Source organism: Myodes glareolus, chromosome 4, assembly GCF_982192425.1.
Source record: "Myodes glareolus chromosome 4, mMyoGla1.1, whole genome shotgun sequence".
NCBI lineage: Eukaryota > Metazoa > Chordata > Mammalia > Rodentia > Cricetidae > Myodes > Myodes glareolus.
This window is the reverse complement of record NC_142029.1, coordinates 62,239,851-62,252,377: the sequence shown is the minus strand read 5'-3', so window position 1 is coordinate 62,252,377 and position 12,527 is coordinate 62,239,851. Positions and strand designations below refer to the sequence as shown.

General features: G+C 44.6%; 1 protein-coding gene across 7 annotated transcripts in view; it reads left to right on the top strand.

The window, feature by feature from the left end:
• The window catches only part of Tmem108 (transmembrane protein 108), a 281,925-nt gene that overhangs the window by 204,272 nt on the left and 65,126 nt on the right, over positions 1 to 12,527 (top strand). The gene's annotated exons all lie outside the window — the stretch shown is intronic.

Sequence of the window (12,527 nt, the reverse complement as noted above, 5' to 3'; positions counted from 1 at the left end):
TTCTCCCATTGCTAGTTCATGGACTGTTTTCTTACTTCAACTGGCTCCATGAGACATCCTGTCTCAATTTCTGGTTCTATTAACTGGTATCAATAGCCTGATTCACTTTCTATGGCCAGGAATAATGCACGGGATCTTTGAAGGCGTGATAAAAGTACTATACACTGCAAGCTATGGTGGTTGCTTAGTGTTTTAAGAACAACAGGAAACAGAACCTTGTGTGATTCAACCTTGTGCACTGCTGCTTTTTCTGAGTCATAGAGAAGAGTCACTTTAGCAGAGGGCACCTTTCAGAAAATGTGAGCACTCAGTAGAGTTTATGTATAAACCATCTGCGACTCATCAGAGCATCCAGCCTGCCACTTTCTTTCAACAGTGAGATCACACATGAAGACATAGAGTCAATTGTGCCTGTCTTCAGACTCCTTCTTTTGAATGTACCACTTTCTGTCTCCTAACACATGCTTAACACAGGGCTGGGTCCATGGGAAGCCCTTGACAAATGTTGGCTATTAAATGAACAAGTTTGGATACCAGCCAGCGCTGGATTAGATGCATGCTTCAGGCCAAAGATTAGCACAGCACACATTCACTTGTAATTGGAATGGATCTTAAGGATCCATCTCGTCAGCTTCCTGTGTTTAGTCAGAGCCAATTTTCAAGCACCTAACAAATTAGGACTCTTTATTTTTAGCTCCCGAGTTGGCGGTTGAATGATTTTGCTTGCTAGCCCAGCAACATGAGCATCCATGGTAGAGCCTGTGTTACTTCCTCTTTCTGCACTTACATAAGTAGAAGGTGCCTGGATTTTGTGTAGAGGAGTTTTTGTGTCACTGAATCCCAATGGAGCAATGTCTGGTCTGCTTCAGTTCGGAAGTGGGGATCATCAGCTCAGAATATAGCAGAAGAGCTGCAAGATGATCTGTGTGAATTTTAGAACTGCTTCCAGTGACAGCTGGCGACGTGGAAATCAGATTCCACACACTGGGAGAGAAGCTTGGGGCTGGAATGTTGCCATCTTTTGCCAAAGATAGCCCTGAGCAGGATGCAGAAGGTCTCAGATATATTCTGCTGGAGTAGTAACTTCCCACTCACTGAGCTGTTGGTCTTCTGTGCTTTATTTGATGTGTATTGGATGAACTTAATTTACTAGAATTGCTTTATTGGATAATAAGCATTTGTATCTCCCCTCTTCATACAGAGTATCTTCTGACAGAAGAAAGGATAAATAATAGCGTCGAACATAAGGGAGAAAGCTTTATTGTCCAATAAAAATCTTCCTTAGAACTGTTTGAGTGGATGCAACGTCACTCTAAAATTCTTTCCATATTTTGTAGAAATGCCGTGATAAAAAACTGAGCCATCTTTGTATAGTTACTTTGCTTTTTTTAAAAAAAAAAAATGCATCTTGAAGAAGCTAAGGGAGATTGTAAGACACAAAAACACAAGACTGTATGTCACAGCCATTGCCCCAGTGATGACTCACCTCAAGATGTTTTCTCTACTTCCTTCAACTATGATTATTTCCAGGCAATTTAATTTAAATATCACTACAAAGATTGTTTGTGGAGATGGGAGATTGGCCTCCTGTGATAATTCGCTTGTCTGCAGAAGGATAGAATCAATTTCATTCCCAAGTAACAGAGAAATGTGTTTTTATTATTGCTTTCCTTATTTTGTAAACTTCTAGTATCATTGACAGAGACTAATTAAAACTTAATGTTTTAATCTATTAAATGTCCACTACAGAGACAGTGACGTTCTGGACGTGGCCAGCCAGCAGGATCTTTTGTGCTTACCATCAGACTGTGTCTGATTCTTGAGCAGCGAGAGGAAGGTCTGTAGAGGGGAAGTGGGAAGAAGGGTTCTGTTTAGCTAATGTGTATCCGTTATCACAGTTTGTCGTCAGAAGCTGATAGCTTAGAGCCTGAGTGAGAGCCGAGAGCCTGGAGACAGACTCAGTCATGAGGGAGGAAAGCAAGACAGCTACGGATGGCTGTGCCCCGAGCAGTGTCTGGTCTAGGTTCTCCGTCCTGTCATGTGACCATGGGCCTGTTAGGTAGCTGCTGGGCCCCTCGTTTCCTTATGTGTACACAGAGATGGGGCTAACTCCTCTGTCAGCCTGGAAAGCAGTGAACATAAAATGAAGTAATCCTGAAAGCCCCTTGTGAACGACCGTGCCCAATGTCAGCATCGTATTGCTCCTATCTAGAAAGTTCCTCTTACTCCCCTTTCAGGAGGAAAACTGAAGTGAGCCGTGGTTTGTCCCAAAGCACTCTCTAGAAAAACTAAGCCTTGGCTCCAGGACATGTCAGTCACTACTTACAGAGTCTCCCTTCCCCCTGGAGAGAAGCAGAACAGAGAGCATGGAGCAGGGCTGGAACACCACAGGCTGCTGGGCAGCCGGATAACACACACCTTGCTCATCCACTGCATGGGACAAAATCATTACAGACCAGCATTACGATGTGGGTTGAGGAACACCAGCTCTGTAGCTGAGAATAAAGCCGCATGGGGTGGGTTCACCAAGGCTCCCTGGGTAAAGCATGGTACTGTCAACAGAGGCCAGAGCACTGTGTACAGCGGAATCTCCTGCAGTAAAATAAAATCCAGACTTGGGATTGAAAGACTGAAAAGGACTCTTGTCCAAATTGCTCTTTTCCCCAAATTCTCATCATCCCTTTAGTCTTGCTGTTCCTAATATGGCTGATGTGTTGGTCCACATTTAATTTTTGTTTCAGACGTTAACAGAAGTCCTCCTTTTCTTGGTTCTCTCATAGCTATTGTTTTACATTTCAAAAAGAATGTTAAAATAGTAAAGGTACTTTTAAAAACAAACTGAGCTATAGTAATAAATACATTAAGACTGGCAAAGCAATTGGATCAGTATTTGAATTGCAGAGTCTCTGCCCCCAAAGCCCTTGCTTCGTTGAATTCATTAAATGTAAAATAAGCATTGCATCATTTAAGTGGGAATTATACACAGGAGGCAGGGTGCTTCAAGCCTTGTTCCTGGAGTGTTTCCAAAATGTAAGATACCAAGTAGCTGGGTTCACCAGGAAGTATTATGTAAATATTAAGATATTAATAACAGGTGGCTAGGCTGCCAAAAACACTACCAGCAACAAAACTAATGAAAAGCAAAGTAATAACCTGACTTTTTTTTCATTGAGCCTTGTGTTCGTCCAGCCCTCATGGGAAAAGGACAGGTCATAGTTTTAGAGAATGCGTATGGCTAGACCAAGGCAAACCATATGTCAAGAGCTGACTTGGAGCCATTGGTAGCCAGTTAAACCAAGAGCAGAGAAGGAGCAAGCCCAGAGGGTATGTCCATGATAACCATGGCAACAAGACCTAAATGTGAGGCCCCTGGCGGACATACATCGGAGGGCTTTCACCCAGAACCTTCATCTGGCGATGGATGAAGATAGAGACAGAGACACATATTGGAACACTGGACTTAACTCCCTAGGCCCAAATGAGAAGCAGAAGGAGGGAGAACGTGAGCAAGAAAGGCTGGACCAGAGGGAACCTTCATCTGACGATAGATGGAGATAGAGACGAAGACCCACATTGGAGCACTGGATTGAGCCCCCAAGGTCCAAATGAGGAGCAGAAGGAGGGAGAACATGAAAAAGAAAGTCAGGACCGCGAGGGGTGCGTTCACCCTCTGATACAAGGGGACTGATCTAATGAGAGCTCACCAAGACCAGCTGGACTGGGACTGAACAAGCATGTGATCAAACTGGAGTCTCTGAATGTGGCTGACATGGGGGCTGACTGAGAAGCCATCGACAATGGCACTGGGTCTTGTTTTGTCTGCATGTACTGGCTTTTTGGGCTACTAGTTTGTTTGGATGCTCACCTTCCTAGACCTGGAGGGAGAGGGGAGGAACTTGAACTTTTCACAAGGCAGGAAACTCTGACTGCTCTTAGGACTGGAAAGGGAGGAGGAGAGGGAGTGGGGGGGGAGAGGGAGTGGGGGGAATAGGAGGATATGGGGAGGAGGGGAGGAAGTGGAAATTTTTATAAACAAATAAATTAATCAATTTAAAAAAAAAAAAGACCTAAATGTGAAGTGTGTCTGAGTGACTTGGAGGTATTGACCCTAAGTGTCAACCTCTTTCCGCAGGAGGAAGAGTAGCAAGGAAACGCCCCTGAGGACGGTGGTCCGTCCTGTAAGGATGACAGCCCCCACTTCCCCAGTAGGGCTGGTTCTCCAGTATCTGATCGAGGCAGAGGGCTGCATTACAGCTTCATTTCTTGGGTCCCCTATCTCTGAAAGAGTTCAGAGCAGTCTCGGGCCATCAGCAGCCTTTTCTTACATGCGTGCACATCTGCTGATGATGCTCATTAGACATGCAGCTCACTGGAATTTAATTTAGGGTGTTTCATTTGTGTTCCCACTGTGGTTGCCAGGACAGATGTGTGTGTGTGTCCCTCTGACTGAGACAGATGTCGGCAATGGGATCGCGCTGGAACAGCGCCAACCTGTTTATTAGCAACATTAGATTGCCAGCCGCCTTTCACTTGACAAGGGTTTTCATTTCTGTAGCTAAAGAGCAGGACAGACACCGTGAGGGAACAAATGAAGATGAAACGAGTCGGGTAAAGGTAGAAGAAAACAGCCAGTGGTGGGGAGGTAAAAGGTTGTCTTAGTCAGGCCCTCCAGAGGAACAGAGCTGATGGAATGAATCTCTGTGTCCAAAAGGGGGATTTGTTAGAATGGCTTACAGCCTGCGGTTCAGCTAGGCCAACAGTGGTTGTCTACTGATGGAATTCAGCAATTGTTCACAAGGCTGGATGGGTCAGCTGCTCTTCAGTGTATGCCAGAGTCCTGATGAAGTGGACGCTAGTTCTAGTGTAGGAGTGGACTTGCCAGCCAGTGGGGACAAGCAGGCGAAGAGCAAGAGCCTCCTCCTTCCATCTCTTTTAAACAGGCTACCACTGGGTGTGGACCAGATTTAAGGGTCTTCCCACTGCAAACAATCCAGTTAACGAAAAGTCACTCACAGGTGTACCCAACTGCTTGGGGTCTTAGTTAATTCCAGATGTAGTCAAGTTTTTGACAACCAAGAATGCCCATAACGAAGGCACAAATAATCTCGGTAATATGTGATTCTCATGTGTAAGTTAGGTTCGCTGTATGGAAAATACAAAGTCCCGGTGCCTACTCCGGGATTCCTTCATAAGTTCCAGGGACTCGGTTGAAATCCCCTGGAGGACTCAGACCGAGCCCTCCCAGCAGGAGACTTGCGAGGCCCACTGGTTGATGGCCTCTGTGGACTATTCTTTCTTTTTCTTCTTATTAAAGTATAATATAGGTGTTTTGCCTGCATGTATGCCTGTGTACCATGTGCATTTAGTCCCATAGAAGCAGAAAAGGGACCCAGGGATCTGCTGGACTAGACTTGGGATTCCCTTAACAGATGGTTGGGAGTCACCATGTGAGTACTGGGACTCTGAGCCGTCCAGCAGGAAGAGCAGCCTCCTGTTGAGTCATCTCTCCAGCCGTTCCATGTGTTCTTTATATGTTGAAGAATTCTGCAAAGAAGGATGGAGGGACAAGAAGAGGGACCGCATGACCCCTGGATCCAGAGTGCTTTACCTAGGGAGGATACAGCCTCCTGTTAAGACTGCTAAGATACCAAGAGCAGAAGAGAGGAAGGTGGGCTCAATGTTGGGGTTTGTGAAGGCATGATCTCCCCGTTTCTTCACTGGTTACTTATTTCACCACATACACCATCCCCTGGCAGTGTACTTGAGTAGCCTTCTACTTTCTCTGATTCCGACTGCTTATAAAGCTGTCTGAAGTGTAATCCCAAAGGATGTCTTGCGCATGTGACTCTCACATTCTTTTCGGTTGTTGGCATCCCCCAGAGAGCTGCCTGACCCACTCCCAACTTTGAGCTGACAGATGGAGGTGACTGTCCTTGTGAGTCCCCACTGGATAAGCCTGGAATGTAATGCAGATAAAGACCTTTCTCATGAGGGTGTTAGCGTTTGGTCCCTAGCTGATGTGACTAAGAAACAATAAGGGCAAATGATAGCTCTTAAGCTATAGTGATGATTTAGGCTAATGAAAGCACCTCCCAGAATCCAGTTAGCAACTCCTGGCTGAGCCGACAGTCATAAAGCCACTCTAAACAAAACAAAACAAATAAACAAAAACAAGGGTTTTAGTTTGTTGTTGTTTTGTTTTCTTTCTTTCTTTCTTTGTTTTTTGTTTTTGTTTTTTGAGACAGGGTTTCTCTGTAGCTTTAGGACCTTTCCTGGAACTTGCTCTATAGACCAAGCTGGCCTCGAACTCACAGAGATCAGCCTACCTCTGCCTCACGAGTGCTGGGGCGAAGCCATGCACCACCACCGCCTGGCAAATATTTTTATTTCTTTCGGGGAGACATGAAAACAGAATAACTCTCTCAGTCTTCCTCCATCAGCCTGACTATTGACAATCTATAGGTGATTTCTATGGAGGTCAGGACCTACTCTCTGGGGTTTCTCTGGGTAGCTTGCGGCTGACAGTATTGGCGGAGCCTACAGGCACTGTCTTGAGCTCTGCACACAGTTTGCTTCCGGGACAGTTTGTCCTGAGGGCTCCTGCTGCTATGATAGAATAACATAGAGCTTGAGGAAGGGAGGGTTTCTTTTCACTTGGAGTCTCGGGGTGTCGTCTGTCACATTGGGGAGGTCAAGCTGGCAGGAGCCTGAGGCAGCTGGTCACATTGCATCCAGTCAGGAAGCAGAGAGAGAGAGAGGAATACTTTCTGCTCTGATTTTTCTCGTTTTATTCAGCCCAGTGGTCAGGGTGATCTTCCTACCTCAGTTTAACCTAATCTAGACGGCCCCTCTCAGACACCCTCAGAGACCCGTCTGTCTGCTAGGTGATTCTGGATCCTGTCAAGCTGACAGTCTTAACCATCCCAGTTGAGAAGCTTATGACCATGATGCCCCTACTCTCCTGGCTCATGACAGCATCAGCCGAATGCTGCTTAAGGTTCATTTTAGATGGCATGGTGCCCAAAGCAAAGGCCTTAATGGATCACAGAGCATTTCTTTGTTTTTTCTCGTATCTTACCCAGGGCCCTTCTTCTTCCTTGCCCTGTCTGCTCTCCGCCTTCCCTAATTGTGTATGTGATTATCATATTCCATTAACGGGTTTTATTAAAAGTCTTCCTGCCACATGGTGGTAATGACTCTGAATGCAATGCTATGGTGAGAAGACACAGAAATACGTGGTCTCCTTTCCCACGTGGTCAGGGAAATTGCAGTGAGGTACAGGCCTTGCTGACGGGTATCAGGGGCTCAGCTAGGAGCAGCCCACCTCCCAGGTCTGGACTTTCACTTGTCCATTAGCTCACTGGATCATTTATCAACTCATTGCAATCCGGGGGGGTGGGGGAGACAAAATACACGTTCCAAAGGTATTGGCTGGATAGCTAGTCTGTCAAGGGCATGCTTTGCAAACATGAGGTGAGGACCTGAGTCCCACCTCCAGAACCCACATAAAGTGCCAGGTGTAAGGACAGGCACTTGGCATATCATTGCTGGAGGGCTGGAGACAGAAGGATCTCTGAGACTCACTTGTCAACTAGCCTGGTCTACTCAGCAAGCCCCAGGCCAAAGAGAGACTCTGTTTCAAAGGAAACAGATGGCGTTTTCGAGGATAACACCCAAGGTTGTTCTTTGATTTCATACCTTCTACCTTGCATATACGCTGAAAGCCCAGGGTAAGCTTGGAAGCACCAGGGAGAAAGTTCATGGCAGAGCTTTTATTGGGAAATAAAATTTATTGGGAATTTCTTCATGGGAAGAAGTGGGGGAAGCTACATAAATCAGGTAATATGAAACATTAGTGGGCTGTAAGCAGTGAAGATAGTCTGGGTTACTGGTAGCTGGCTGTGGGGTGATTGTGGGTGTTGAGGGATAGCGTCCTACCCTACAGAAGCTGGGAAAATAGTTGGTGTAGAGTATAAACTAAGGACTGGTTCGTTCAGATGCTAAGTCTGTGTTCATAGATACATTTGCCGACTAGGAAACTCAGCCTGGACAAAACAACCCCACCCAAGTTCAGAAGCCCTAGACACCAGAGCATAGGTACAGAGAAGGAGATTATTACACAGTTAATAGACTGTCGTACACGCAAGCAAAACCCATCACATTGGAGACATCTGTGTTTCAGGGGCTGGTCTTCACTAAGCATGTAGGAACTTTAGAGAGCAGCACTAGAAGAATGTCCCTTTTTCCTGTCCCTTTGATAAGAGGCACATGGCAAGCAAGCCTGTCTGATCTGTTCTGACACCAAGCAAGGTGCCTCCCCTGGAAGAGCCATTCATCTTTCAAGATTTATCCTCAGGACCTAAAGAACACGGAAGTGCTTTATATCCTAACAGCATGCAGTCCACGAAGCACAGACTTGAAAGAATGACCGGCAGCATCGGACCCCAACTGGTCCTTTTTGTTGTCTCTGTTCGGAAATGTAGAAATGCATTTTGCTCGGCTCTCCTCCCAGGCACCCGAGGGATCAGGAGTGCACCACACTGTTTCCTTGCTGTTTCCTGTCACGCACCGTGAGCATCACCCAGAAATCATTATGTGGGAATATTGCATTGAGCCATTGGCAAATTAGTCTCAGTTAATGAGAATCAACATTTGCAGAGCCTCCCTTTGTATCTGTAAGACGGTTTACAAGGCCCGGCTGGCTTGCGTGTTGATAATTACTTTGGGGAATTCTTAACAATGATATTTAGGAGGTGAGCATGATGACTTGGATGGGATTATGAAGGAAGACAAGTAATTGAGCATTCTCAGTTTCATAGTCTCTGAAAGCCTAGGCAGCTAGCTTCATTAATTTCATTGCCTGCAATACCACAATCCCGATGTTCGGAACCTGGCAGAAATATCATACGGTGGGTTTTGCCTTATCAGTTCTTCCATGTGGTCCTCTAGTATCTTTATTTGCATATAGTAGAAACGGCTACTCAGAAAGTGGTCTGTAAATTTATCCACCCCCAGATAGGAGAGGCTCTGCCCTTCCTCTACATCAGCTGTGACAAATGACCCCCAAGAACGTCACTACCTCTCTGGTCTGTATTCTCAGCTGTGGGGTGGCCAGGAGATAGATGAGGAAATCCAGACGGCCCTGGATCTTACCTGGAATGAATTTGAGAGCTTGCCACTTTCACTGTCCGAAACTCTAATGTGTGATTTCAGGCACCATTGTGATTATCTCACAAAACTCGAAGTGACAGGTTGGTGGGGCCGCAACAATATGTCCACACAAATAGTGCATACTGACTTTTCATGTCCTTACAAGCCTGGAGACACATTTCAAAACCACCAGTTAGAAATCTAACTTTTTGGCCATGCAATGGTAGTACACGCCTTTAATCCCAGCACTTGGGAGGCAGAGGCAGGAGGATCTCTGTGAGTTCGAGACCAGCCTGGTCTACAAGAGCTAGTTCCAGGACATGCTCCAAAGCTACAGAGAAGCCCTGTCTTGAAAAACCAAAAGAAAAAAGAAAAGAAAAGAAACCAGAAAGAAAGAAATCTAAATTTTCTGATCTGTATTTCATATTACTCTCCAGTCTTGATGTAGCTTTCCCCTCCGGGTTCATTGGGCATCCATCCAGTGTACTCCACATATGCACTGTGCTTATGTTCAAGTGAGAGGTAGCAAGCGTTATGCACCCCTCATTTCCATCCTTGGTGGATGCCCCCAAGTCTGAAGAAATGCTTTAGATAGAGCCTTGGCCCTCGTCTCCCTTACCTCACTGTCAGCTGTCTCCCACCAAGCGTGGATGAAATGGTCCAGAAAATATAATCCAAACTAAGAGTCTTTCAGAATAAAGCTGTTACATAACATTTACCTCTGAGTTTATATAGATATTCTTCAAGGCCAGCAGTGGCAGCCCAGAGTGCTAGAATAATCACTGTGTGTGTTCATATATTATTCAGAATTGTCATTTCCAAATCACATCCCATATATTACAGTGATAATCACAGATTTTAAAAATGTTTTAATAGGATATATTAGATACATGTATATAATGACTTCATTAGATATTTTCATGCAAGCATATAATGTGTTTTTTATTATATTCACCCCCCCTCATTTACCCATTGCCATCCCTCATCCTTTTCTTCTTCCAAACTCTTCTCAAATAGTCCCCCTTCTGTTTATTTTCATGTGACACCCTCTGTCATGCATCAGCATTGCCAGTCAGGGTTCCCACAGGGAACAGCCATCTGTTCAGAAGAGGCAAGTGGGCAGGTTTTGGACCTCTGAGAGGGAGTGTTTCATAATGGTGACACATCCCATGGACAGTGAATCTGGTGGGAGACTTCCATAAGCCGTGTTTTTCTGGTGCCACCCTAAGCAGTTCACCGTGAGTAGCCAATATGCAAAGTGGAGTCAGGTGTCAAGTCCGTGGCCCCTAAAAATAACTTCTAAATGTCCCAAAATCAAGGAGTGCTTGCGCCAAAAGAAACAGGTATTTACCCACTGCTCATTCTTAACACATTTGCAATCTTACTGTGAGATTCCACCTCAGCCGTAGAAATGTGCACACACCCTCAAAATGATTGCTGCTGAATGCCAGGGTGGACTGATAAGGAGCACATGACATCACGAGGGAGTTAACTTTGGAAATCTTTCTACTATCAGATATGAAATCAAATCAATTCCGTTTTTAACTTATTGTTTTGCTGTGCTTTTATAAGTTGGAATGAGACAGAATGGCTCTGTGATAGTGTGGCCACAATTTTCTCCTTGCCTAAGCAGGAAATTGGAACATTGTTTTCTGTTTGCGTAATTTGTAACTGTAGCCATAGCTGGAATGGGGCTCTGCCAGCTTCATGTTACATAACCCCACATAGCCATATGGATGCTCCTGTTTCCAGAAGGTCTCACAGTATGAGATTCTGTTCTTGCTAGCCACATTAGTGTACCTCTGCCAATCTAACAACTTTTCTGACCCCAAATCTGAAAAATGGGAATATTCAACTGAGTATTGTTTGCCAAAGTGACCGAATAGGATGATAGTGGGGAACAAAGAGACAGAAAGATGCCAAGCTTATAAAAATAGTTTGTTATGCAATGATCAGTTCATCAACTTTCCACACATGCCTCAAATGGGCTACAGCTGTCTCCTTCCAAAGCAACACTTGACAAACCTCATTCGGCCACCCTCATGTGATAGCCTGCAGACATCTATAGCATTTTCCTCCTAAACCTGTCTATATTGGCTTTGCTAACAACTTCATTAAATTATAAATTACATACCATCAAAATGTCCCATTGTGGGTGTACAGAGACATGTAGCACTCCCATTTCCCCCTCCCACAGCCCCCTGGAAAACACTGATCCTTCCGGTTCTATGAGTCTCAGCACAAACTCTCTCATCATGTAAGCAGAATCATTCAGTATTTACCCTCCCCACATTGATATTTGTGGTGCATTAACATTTAATTATTTCTAAACCATTTGAGAATGAATTACACATTAGCATGCCTTTTGCCTTCAAATACTTGAATAGGCATTGCATAAGAAAGTATTCTGCTATGTAAACACAGCGGCCTACTAATGTCATTGGGGCCGACTCTGTCATGATGCTTCCATCTAATTCATTTTCCATAGTCCGATTTTGTCAAGTAGAATGCCTATTACAGAATGTTCTCCTCCTGCCCAAGATCACATAATTTGCTCAATTGACCCCTCTTTGCCTTTTGTAACATTGACAAGCCAAAAATCCTATTTTCAAAATATATTTAGAAAATCTCCTTCAACATTCAGTTTTAAAAATAATTATCTGAAAATACATGAAAATGTTCTTCGTTTCTTCTTTGTCTGGCATTTCCTCCTGCTTCTGTCGGTGTCGGACTCCCTGACTGGAATGCCACATAGGTGATGGTATGTCCTCCTCAGGTACATGACACCCATCTGTTCCTTGTGCATCTCCCTTTTCACCACCCAACTAAGGTCACTTTCCCCTCACAGTTAATAAATTTTTTTTGCTTTCTTTGTGGACAGACATGTTTAGATTTTTTTCTGGGCCCCGGTGGAGCTGTGTCTCTGCTCCCAGAACTGCAAGTAAGAGCTACCCCCTGTGAAGACAGCATTTCTAATAGCATTAAAGGCTGCAGACCTTTCTAATGTGTTTTTAAAGCTTTTCCCTACTGCCTGGGTGATTAGCATTAGAGAAACCTGCTACCAATTGGATGACAGTTTCCCTATCCACGGTAATCTAATAGAAGATTAACTCCTTTCTGCCATTCTATTAATATCTGCAGTCAAAGGCTTCCCTGATTTGATTCCTGTCATCCCTGTTCATGTATAAATGGATGGGGCTATACTCCTAAAGGATTGCTTAAAGCTTTGGGGTTTTTTTTTCTACCCCATTCTAACAAGATAAATGAGCTTCTCAAGAGAAATGACTGAAACTTTGTTGGAAGGGGAAATACTTGAAGAAAACTATTTTTTAATCACTGAGAAAAATAAGGAAGACAAATCCAAGATGTGTTCCAGC